Genomic DNA, 11,549 nt, shown 5'->3' with positions numbered 1-11,549 from the left:
CGGGGGCGGGGCGTGGGGGTGCTATGCAAGACGGTCTGCCGTGCAACCGGCCGAGCTCTGAAGACCAGGTGGGTGCACACCGGCTTCGGGCCCCAAGCCACATCAGCAAGAGGTGTGTGCAAAGCCGCTCCACAGCGCCGTGTCGGATGGGCCCTAAGCCTCAGAGCTGCGGTCCTGCAGAGACGGCTCTGAGGCGGTCCCAGTCCCCGTGATTCGCTGCTCAGACATATCCAGATTGACAGCTAAACACTGCTGTGCAAGGTGAGCTTCTTATATGTACTTGTACTCCCAGACACAGGGACACTGTGAAGAGGTCTTCTGCCCAGCCTCAGGGGAGGCAGCAGAGCAAGTGGCGCTCTGCACAGCATTTGGAAGCAGGACGGATGGGCGTTCTGCTCGGTGGGCCCGAAGCGGGCAGGGGCAGGAGCAGGAGCCTCTGCCGAGTGCGCTGCTCTTTATGTCAAGCGAAGCTGAAGTCAAACCTGCAACGGAAATGGACCTGGGCTACCGAAGCTCTAACTTCACGATCTAACACTCTGAGTCACTTTCTCCTAACTCACACAGAGTGGGATGACAAAACCGAGGTGTGCGTGGTGTGCTCCGTGAATGCGCTTTAAGTCCAAGAGATACGTGTGCTGTGAATAGGACACGCCACTCTACTTAAGGGCGGACGCTGCTGCTGGGGCTCCTTACAGCTGATCGTCCGCTCATGAGCACAGAGCTCTGCCCCGGGCCGGAGCTCTGTCAGCCTGAACAAACCATGGGCAGCACAGCTCCCTCTCTCTCTCTCTCTCTCTCTCTCTCTCTGTGCGACCTGAAGGGAGAGACCATCCTTTGCTATGACTCTTAGGCTAAATTCTCTAGGGTAGTCCTAAAGACGTCCGCATTCAAGCACACCGAAGAAAGCCTCTCGTGCTGTGCTTGTTTTCTCCCCTCGGCTTGGTAATGCCGTGGGTGGGCCTTGTTCTTGAGGGCACTAGAAGAGGGCGCACAGAGCCGCCTCGACCCGGTGAGTAGTAGCAATGCCCTGAAGATGCCACTGTAGGGAAGCGTCGGGAACTGCTGCAGGAGAGCCTCATGCCACACTCTTGCGGGGACACAATCCACCGTGCCTTGAGGAGAACCTCCCTGAGAGAATACCAGGCTGCTTTCCCCTTGCGTGCCACTTGCTCCTGTGACATGGAACACTAAGTGAACAATGCAGCAGGAGGCTGTCCTCGCTGTACTTCCTTCTATCTCGCAGACGTTCGAACGGGCATTAGGACTAGGCACACGAGAGGGATCAGAACAAGGTGCTTTGAAGTAACAGCAGTGGAGGCAAGTCCGCTTTGGATCCAGTTGACGTGACCGAAAGAAAGCAGTGCAGGATGCCCCATTCAAGTGATCACTGAAGTGGTTGGAGTGGACACAGAAACTGAGCATGCCACGTGCTTTCCGTGCCGGTCCTGTGCGTCTGCACTCCGAGCGCCTTGGAATGAAGCGTACACGGTGCACAGCTCTCTCTTGCTGAGCGGCAGACGCTCGCCTGTGTGGCCATTTAAGCCTGAAGGCCCTGGTGAGGCAGCCTGGCTGACAAGAGGAACGCTTGCGTACAATGAATTCAGCTCGGCAGTTTCGAAGGGCGCTCTCTTTCTCTGCTACTGCCCGGCTGCTTGAGAGAGAGGTCCAGGGTAGATGGCTGGTGGGTGGGGCCGGGGCGGGGCGGGGGCGGGGCGTGGGGGTGCTATGCAAGACGGTCTGCCGTGCAACCGGCCGAGCTCTGAAAACCAGGTGGGTGAACACCGGCTTCGGGCCCCAAGCCACATCAGCAAGAGGTGTGTGCAAAGCCGCTCCACAGCGCCGTGTCGGATGGGCCCTAAGCCTCAGAGCTGCGGTCCTGCAGAGACGGCTCTGAGGCGGTCCCAGTCCCCGTGATTCGCTGCTCAGACATATCCAGATTGACAGCTAAACACTGCTGTGCAAGGTGAGCTTCTTATATGTACTTGTACTCCCAGACACAGGGACACTGTGAAGAGGTCTTCTGCCCAGCCTCAGGGGAGGCAGCAGAGCAAGTGGCGCTCTGCACAGCATTTGGAAGCAGGACGGATGGGCGTTCTGCTCGGTGGGCCCGAAGCGGGCAGGGGCAGGAGCAGGAGCCTCTGCCGAGTGCGCTGCTCTTTATGTCAAGCGAAGCTGAAGTCAAACCTGCAACGGAAATGGACCTGGGCTACCGAAGCTCTAACTTCACGATCTAACACTCTGAGTCACTTTCTCCTAACTCACACAGAGTGGGATGACAAAACCGAGGTGTGCGTGGTGTGCTCCGTGAATGCGCTTTAAGTCCAAGAGATACGTGTGCTGTGAATAGGACACGCCACTCTACTTAAGGGCGGACGCTGCTGCTGGGGCTCCTTACAGCTGATCGTCCGCTCATGAGCACAGAGCTCTGCCCCGGGCCGGAGCTCTGTCAGCCTGAACAAACCATGGGCACCACAGCTCCCTCTCTCTCTCTCTCTCTCTCTCTCTCTCTCTGTGCGACCTGAAGGGAGAGACCATCCTTTGCTATGACTCTTAGGCTAAATTCTCTAGGGTAGTCCTAAAGACGTCCGCATTCAAGCACACCGAAGAAAGCCTCTCGTGCTGTGCTTGTTTTCTCCCCTCGGCTTGGTAATGCCGTGGGTGGGCCTTGTTCTTGAGGGCACTAGAAGAGGGCGCACAGAGCCGCCTCGACCCGGTGAGTAGTAGCAATGCCCTGAAGATGCCACTGTAGGGAAGCGTCGGGAACTGCTGCAGGAGAGCCTCATGCCACACTCTTGCGGGGACACAATCCACCGTGCCTTGAGGAGAACCTCCCTGAGAGAATACCAGGCTGCTTTCCCCTTGCGTGCCACTTGCTCCTGTGACATGGAACACTAAGTGAACAATGCAGCAGGAGGCTGTCCTCGCTGTACTTCCTTCTATCTCGCAGACGTTCGAACGGGCATTAGGACTAGGCACACGAGAGGGATCAGAACAAGGTGCTTTGAAGTAACAGCAGTGGAGGCAAGTCCGCTTTGGATCCAGTTGACGTGACCGAAAGAAAGCAGTGCAGGATGCCCCATTCAAGTGATCACTGAAGTGGTTGGAGTGGACACAGAAACTGAGCATGCCACGTGCTTTCCGTGCCGGTCCTGTGCGTCTGCACTCCGAGCGCCTTGGAATGAAGCGTACACGGTGCACAGCTCTCTCTTGCTGAGCGGCAGACGCTCGCCTGTGTGGCCATTTAAGCCTGAAGGCCCTGGTGAGGCAGCCTGGCTGACAAGAGGAACGCTTGCGTACAATGAATTCAGCTCGGCAGTTTCGAAGGGCGCTCTCTTTCTCTGCTACTGCCCGGCTGCTTGAGAGAGAGGTCCAGGGTAGATGGCTGGTGGGTGGGGCCGGGGCGGGGCGGGGGCGGGGCATGGGGGTGCTATGCAAGACGGTCTCCCGTGCAACCGGCCGAGCTCTGAAAACCAGGTGGGTGCACACCGGCTTCGGGCCCCAAGCCACATCAGCAAGAGGTGTGTGCAAAGCCGCTCCACAGCGCCGTGTCGGATGGGCCCTAAGCCTCAGAGCTGCGGTCCTGCAGAGACGGCTCTGAGGCGGTCCCAGTCCCCGTGATTCGCTGCTCAGACATATCCAGATTGACAGCTAAACACTGCTGTGCAAGGTGAGCTTCTTATATGTACTTGTACTCCCAGACACAGGGACACTGTGAAGAGGTCTTCTGCCCAGCCTCAGGGGAGGCAGCAGAGCAAGTGGCGCTCTGCACAGCATTTGGAAGCAGGACGGATGGGCGTTCTGCTCGGTGGGCCCAAAGCGGGCAGGGGCAGGAACAGGAGCCTCTGCCGAGTGCGCTGCTCTTTATGTCAAGCGAAGCTGAAGTCAAACCTGCAACGGAAATGGACCTGGGCTACCGAAGCTCTAACTTCACGATCAAACACTCTGAGTCACTTTCTCCTAACTCACACAGAGTGGGATGACAAAACCGAGGTGTGCGTGGTGTGCTCCGTGAATGCGCTTTAAGTCCAAGAGATACGTGTGCTGTGAATAGGACACACCACTCTACTTAAGGGCGGACGCTGCTGCTGGGGCTCCTTACAGCTGATCGTCCGCTCATGAGCACAGAGCTCTGCCCCGGGCCGGAGCTCTGTCAGCCTGAACAAACCATGGGCAGCACAGATCTCTCTCTCTCTCTCTCTCTCTCTCTCTCTGTGCGACCTGAAGGGAGAGACCATCCTTTGCTATGACTCTTAGGCTAAATTCTCTAGGGTAGTCCTAAAGACGTCCGCATTCAAGCACACCGAAGAAAGCCTCTCGTGCTGTGCTTGTTTTCTCCCCTCGGCTTGGTAATGCCGTGGGTGGGCCTTGTTCTTGAGGGCACTAGAAGAGGGCGCACAGAGCCGCCTCGACCCGGTGAGTAGTAGCAATGCCCTGAAGATGCCACTGTAGGGAAGCGTCGGGAACTGCTGCAGGAGAGCCTCATGCCACACTCTTGCGGGGACACAATCCACCGTGCCTTGAGGAGAACCTCCCTGAGAGAATACCAGGCTGCTTTCCCCTTGCGTGCCACTTGCTCCTGTGACATGGAACACTAAGTGAACAATGCAGCAGGAGGCTGTCCTCGCTGTACTTCCTTCTATCTCGCAGACGTTCGAACGGGCATTAGGACTAGGCACACGAGAGGGATCAGAACAAGGTGCTTTGAAGTAACAGCAGTGGAGGCAAGTCCGCTTTGGATCCAGTTGACGTGACCGAAAGAAAGCAGTGCAGGATGCCCCATTCAAGTGATCACTGAAGTGGTTGGAGTGGACACAGAAACTGAGCATGCCACGTGCTTTCCGTGCCGGTCCTGTGCGTCTGCACTCCGAGCGCCTTGGAATGAAGCGTACACGGTGCACAGCTCTCTCTTGCTGAGCGGCAGACGCTCGCCTGTGTGGCCATTTAAGCCTGAAGGCCCTGGTGAGGCAGCCTGGCTGACAAGAGGAACGCTTGCGTACAATGAATTCAGCTCGGCAGTTTCGAAGGGCGCTCTCTTTCTCTGCTACTGCCCGGCTGCTTGAGAGAGAGGTCCAGGGTAGATGGCTGGTGGGTGGGGCCGGGGCGGGGCGGGGGCGGGGCGGGGGGGGTGCTATGCAAGACGGTCTCCCGTGCAACCGGCCGAGCTCTGAAAACCAGGTGGGTGCACACCGGCTTCGGGCCCCAAGCCACATCAGCAAGAGGTGTGTGCAAAGCCGCTCCACAGCGCCGTGTCGGATGGGCCCTAAGCCTCAGAGCTGCGGTCCTGCAGAGACGGCTCTGAGGCGGTCCCAGTCCCCGTGATTCGCTGCTCAGACATATCCAGACTGACAGCTAAACACTGATGTGCAAGGTGAGCTTCTTATATGTACTTGTACTCCCAGACACAGGGACACTGTGAAGAGGTCTTCTGCCCAGCCTCAGGGGAGGCAGCAGAGCAAGTGGCGCTCTGCACAGCATTTGGAAGCAGGACGGATGGGCGTTCTGCTCGGTGGGCCCGAAGCGGGCAGGGGCAGGAGCAGGAGCCTCTGCCGAGTGCGCTGCTCTTTATGTCAAGCGAAGCTGAAGTCAAACCTGCAACGGAAATGGACCTGGGCTACCGAAGCTCTAACTTCACGATCTAACACTCTGAGTCACTTTCTCCTAACTCACACAGAGTGGGATGACAAAACCGAGGTGTGCGTGGTGTGCTCCGTGAATGCACTTTAAGTCCAAGAGATACGTGTGCTGTGAATAGGACACACCACTCTACTTAAGGGCGGATGCTGCTGCTGGGGCTCCTTACAGCTGATCGTCCGCTCATGAGCACAGAGCTCTGCCCCGGGCCGGAGCTCTGTCAGCCTGATCAAACCATGGGCAGCACAGATCTCTCTCTCTCTCTCTCTCTCTCTCTCTCTCTGTGCGACCTGAAGGGAGAGACCATCCTTTGCTATGACTCTTAGGCTAAATTCTCTAGGGTAGTCCTAAAGACGTCCGCATTCAAGCACACCGAAGAAAGCCTCTCGTGCTGTGCTTGTTTTCTCCCCTCGGCTTGGTAATGCCGTGGGTGGGCCTTGTTCTTGAGGGCACTAGAAGAGGGCGCACAGAGCCGCCTCGACCCGGTGAGTAGTAGCAATGCCCTGAAGATGCCACTGTAGGGAAGCGTCGGGAACTGCTGCAGGAGAGCCTCATGCCACACTCTTGCGGGGACACAATCCACCGTGCCTTGAGGAGAACCTCCCTGAGAGAATACCAGGCTGCTTTCCCCTTGCGTGCCACTTGCTCCTGTGACATGGAACACTAAGTGAACAATGCAGCAGGAGGCTGTCCTCGCTGTACTTCCTTCTATCTCGCAGACGTTCGAACGGGCATTAGGACTAGGCACACGAGAGGGATCAGAACAAGGTGCTTTGAAGTAACAGCAGTGGAGGCAAGTCCGCTTTGGATCCAGTTGACGTGACCGAAAGAAAGCAGTGCAGGATGCCCCATTCAAGTGATCACTGAAGTGGTTGGAGTGGACACAGAAACTGAGCATGCCACGTGCTTTCCGTGCCGGTCCTGTGCGTCTGCACTCCGAGCGCCTTGGAATGAAGCGTACACGGTGCACAGCTCTCTCTTGCTGAGCGGCAGACGCTCGCCTGTGTGGCCATTTAAGCCTGAAGGCCCTGGTGAGGCAGCCTGGCTGACAAGAGGAACGCTTGCGTACAATGAATTCAGCTCGGCAGTTTCGAAGGGCGCTCTCTTTCTCTGCTACTGCCCGGCTGCTTGAGAGAGAGGTCCAGGGTAGATGGCTGGTGGGTGGGGCCGGGGCGGGGCGGGGGCGGGGCGTGGGGGTGCTATGAAAGACGGTCTCCCGTGCAACCGGCCGAGCTCTGAAAACCAGGTGGGTGCACACCGGCTTCGGGCCCCAAGCCACATCAGCAAGAGGTGTGTGCAAAGCCGCTCCACAGCGCCGTGTCGGATGGGCCCTAAGCCTCAGAGCTGCGTTCCTGCAGAGACGGCTCTGAGGCGGTCCCAGTCGCCGTGTTTCGCTGCTCAGACATATCCAGACTGACAGCTAAACACTGCTGTGCAAGGTGAGCTTCTTATATGTACTTGTACTCCCAGACACAGGGACACTGTGAAGAGGTCTTCTGCCCAGCCTCAGGGGAGGCAGCAGAGCAAGTGGCGCTCTGCACAGCATTTGGAAGCAGGACGGATGGGCGTTCTGCTCGGTGGGCCCAAAGCGGGCAGGGGCAGGAACAGGAGCCTCTGCCGAGTGCGCTGCTCTTTATGTCAAGCGAAGCTGAAGTCAAACCTGCAACGGAAATGGACCTGGGCTACCGAAGCTCTAACTTCACGATCAAACACTCTGAGTCACTTTCTCCTAACTCACACAGAGTGGGATGACAAAACCGAGGTGTGCGTGGTGTGCTCCGTGAATGCCCTTTAAGTCCAAGAGATACGTGTGCTGTGAATAGGACACACCACTCTACTTAAGGGCGGACGCTGCTGCTGGGGCTCCTTACAGCTGATCGTCCGCTCATGAGCACAGAGCTCTGCCCCGGGCCGGAGCTCTGTCAGCCTGAACAAACCATGGGCAGCACAGATCTCTCTCTCTCTCTGTCTCTCTCTCTCTCTCTCTGTGCGACCTGAAGGGAGAGACCATCCTTTGCTATGACTCTTAGGCTAAATTCTCTAGGGTAGTCCTAAAGACGTCCGCATTCAAGCACACCGAAGAAAGCCTCTCGTGCTGTGCTTGTTTTCTCCCCTCGGCTTGGTAATGCCGTGGGTGGGCCTTGTTCTTGAGGGCACTAGAAGAGGGCGCACAGAGCCGCCTCGACCCGGTGAGTAGTAGCAATGCCCTGAAGATGCCACTGTAGGGAAGCGTCGGGAACTGCTGCAGGAGAGCCTCATGCCACACTCTTGCGGGGACACAATCCACCGTGCCTTGAGGAGAACCTCCCTGAGAGAATACCAGGCTGCTTTCCCCTTGCGTGCCACTTGCTCCTGTGACATGGAACACTAAGTGAACAATGCAGCAGGAGGCTGTCCTCGCTGTACTTCCTTCTATCTCGCAGACGTTCGAACGGGCATTAGGACTAGGCACACGAGAGGGATCAGAACAAGGTGCTTTGAAGTAACAGCAGTGGAGGCAAGTCCGCTTTGGATCCAGTTGACGTGACCGAAAGAAGGCAGTGCAGGATGCCCCATTCAAGTGATCACTGAAGTGGTTGGAGTGGACACAGAAACTGAGCATGCCACGTGCTTTCCGTGCCGGTCCTGTGCGTCTGCACTCCGAGCGCCTTGGAATGAAGCGTACACGGTGCACAGCTCTCTCTTGCTGAGCGGCAGACGCTCGCCTGTGTGGCCATTTAAGCCTGAAGGCCCTGGTGAGGCAGCCTGGCTGACAAGAGGAACGCTTGCGTACAATGAATTCAGCTCGGCAGTTTCGAAGGGCGCTGTCTTTCTCTGCTACTGCCCGGCTGCTTGAGAGAGAGGTCCAGGGTAGATGGCTGGTGGGTGGGGCCGGGGCGGGGCGGGGGCGGGGCGTGGGGGTGCTATGCAAGACGGTCTGCCGTGCAACCGGCCGAGCTCTGAAAACCAGGTGGGTGCACACCTGCTTCGGGCCCCAAGCCACATCAGCAAGAGGTGTGTGCAAAGCCGCTCCACAGCGCCGTGTCGGATGGGCCCTAAGCCTCAGAGCTGCGGTCCTACAGAGACGGCTCTGAGGCGGTCCCAGTCCCCGTGATTCGCTGCTCAGACATATCCAGATTGACAGCTAAACACTGCTGTGCAAGGTGAGCTTCTTATATGTACTTGTACTCCCAGACACAGGGACACTGTGAAGAGGTCTTCTGCCCAGCCTCAGGGGAGGCAGCAGAGCAAGTGGCGCTCTGCACAGCATTTGGAAGCAGGACGGATGGGCGTTCTGCTCGGTGGGCCCGAAGCGGGCAGGGGCAGGAGCAGGAGCCTCTGCCGAGTGCGCTGCTCTTTATGTCAAGCGAAGCTGAAGTCAAACCTGCAACGGAAATGGACCTGGGCTACCGAAGCTCTAACTTCACGATCTAACACTCTGAGTCACTTTCTCCTAACTCACACAGAGTGGGATGACAAAACCGAGGTGTGCGTGGTGTGCTCCGTGAATGCGCTTTAAGTCCAAGAGATACGTGTGCTGTGAATAGGACACGCCACTCTACTTAAGGGCGGACGCTGCTGCTGGGCTCCTTACAGCTGATCGTCCGCTCATGAGCACAGAGCTCTGCCCCGGGCCGGAGCTCTGTCAGCCTGAACAAACCATGGGCAGCAGAGATCTCTCTCTCTCTCCCTCTCTCTCTCTCCCTCTGTGCGACCTGAAGGGAGAGACCATCCTTTGCTATGACTCTTAGGCTAAATTCTCTAGGGTAGTCCTAAAGACGTCCGCATTCAAGCACACCGAAGAAAGCCTCTCGTGCTGTGCTTGTTTTCTCCCCTCGGCTTGGTAATGCCGTGGGTGGGCCTTGTTCTTGAGGGCACTAGAAGAGGGCGCACAGAGCCGCCTCGACCCGGTGAGTAGTAGCAATGCCCTGAAGATGCCACTGTAGGGAAGCGTCGGGAACTGCTGCAGGAGAGCCTCATGCCACACTCTTGCGGGGACACAATCCACCGTGCCTTGAGGAGAACCTCCCTGAGAGAATACCAGGCTGCTTTCCCCTTGCGTGCCACTTGCTCCTGTGACATGGAACACTAAGTGAACAATGCAGCAGGAGGCTGTCCTCGCTGTACTTCCTTCTATCTCGCAGACGTTCGAACGGGCATTAGGACTAGGCACACGAGAGGGATCAGAACAAGGTGCTTTGAAGTAACAGCAGTGGAGGCAAGTCCGCTTTGGATCCAGTTGACGTGACCGAAAGAAAGCAGTGCAGGATGCCCCATTCAAGTGATCACTGAAGTGGTTGGAGTGGACACAGAAACTGAGCATGCCACGTGCTTTCCGTGCCGGTCCTGTGCGTCTGCACTCCGAGCGCCTTGGAATGAAGCGTACACGGTGCACAGCTCTCTCTTGCTGAGCGGCAGACGCTCGCCTGTGTGGCCATTTAAGCCTGAAGGCCCTGGTGAGGCAGCCTGGCTGACAAGAGGAACGCTTGCGTACAATGAATTCAGCTCGGCAGATTCGAAGGGCGCTCTCTTTCTCTGCTACTGCCCGGCTGCTTGAGAGAGAGGTCCAGGGTAGATGGCTGGTGGGTGGGGCCGGGGCGGGGCGGGGGCGGGGCGTGGGGGTGCTATGCAAGACGGTCTGCCGTGCAACCGGCCGAGCTCTGAAAACCAGGTGGGTGCACACCGGCTTCGGGCCCCAAGCCACATCAGCAAGAGGTGTGTGCAAAGCCGCTCCACAGCGCCGTGTCGGATGGGCCCTAAGCCTCAGAGCTGCGGTCCTGCAGAGACGGCTCTGAGGCGGTCCCAGTCCCCGTGATTCGCTGCTCAGACATATCCAGACTGACAGCTAAACACTGCTGTGCAAGGTGAGCTTCTTATATGTACTTGTACTCCCAGACACAGGGACACTGTGAAGAGGTCTTCTGCCCAGCCTCAGGGGAGGCAGCAGAGCAAGTGGCGCTCTGCACAGCATTTGGAAGCAGGACGGATGGGCGTTCTGCTCGGTGGGCCCGAAGCGGGCAGGGGCAGGAGCAGGAGCCTCTGCCGAGTGCGCTGCTCTTTATGTCAAGCGAAGCTGAAGTCAAACCTGCAACGGAAATGGACCTGGGCTACCGAAGCTCTAACTTCACGATCTAACACTCTGAGTCACTTTCTCCTAACTCACACAGAGTGGGATGACAAAACCGAGGTGTGCGTGGTGTGCTCCGTGAATGCGCTTTAAGTCCAAGAGATACGTGTGCTGTGAATAGGACACACCACTCTACTTAAGGGCGGACGCTGCTGCTGGGGCTCCTTACAGCTGATCGTCCGCTCATGAGCACAGAGCTCTGCCCCGGGCCGGAGCTCTGTCAGCCTGATCAAACCATGGGCAGCACAGCTCTCTCTCTCTCTCTGTCTCTCTGTCTCTCTGTCTCTCTGTCGCTCTCTCTCTCTCTCTCTCTCTCTCTGTGCGACCTGAAGGGAGAGACCATCCTTTGCTATGACTCTTAGGCTAAATTCTCTAGGGTAGTCCTAAAGACGTCCGCATTCAAGCACACCGAAGAAAGCCTCTCGTGCTGTGCTTGTTTTCTCCCCTCGGCTTGGTAATGCCGTGGGTGGGCCTTGTTCTTGAGGGCACTAGAAGAGGGCGCACAGAGCCGCCTCGACCCGGTGAGTAGTAGCAATGCCCTGAAGATGCCACTGTAGGGAAGCGTCGGGAACTGCTGCAGGAGAGCCTCATGCCACACTCTTGCGGGGACACAATCCACCGTGCCTTGAGGAGAACCTCCCTGAGAGAATACCAGGCTGCTTTCCCCTTGCGTGCCACTTGCTCCTGTGACATGGAACACTAAGTGAACAATGCAGCAGGAGGCTGTCCTCGCTGTACTTCCTTCTATCTCGCAGACGTTCGAACGGGCATTAGGACTAGGCACACGAGAGGGATCCGAACAAGGTGCTTT

Source organism: Manis pentadactyla, chromosome 10 (assembly GCF_030020395.1).
Source record: "Manis pentadactyla isolate mManPen7 chromosome 10, mManPen7.hap1, whole genome shotgun sequence".
Classification (NCBI taxonomy): Eukaryota; Metazoa; Chordata; class Mammalia; order Pholidota; family Manidae; genus Manis; species Manis pentadactyla.
This window is presented reverse-complemented; position numbering follows the sequence as displayed.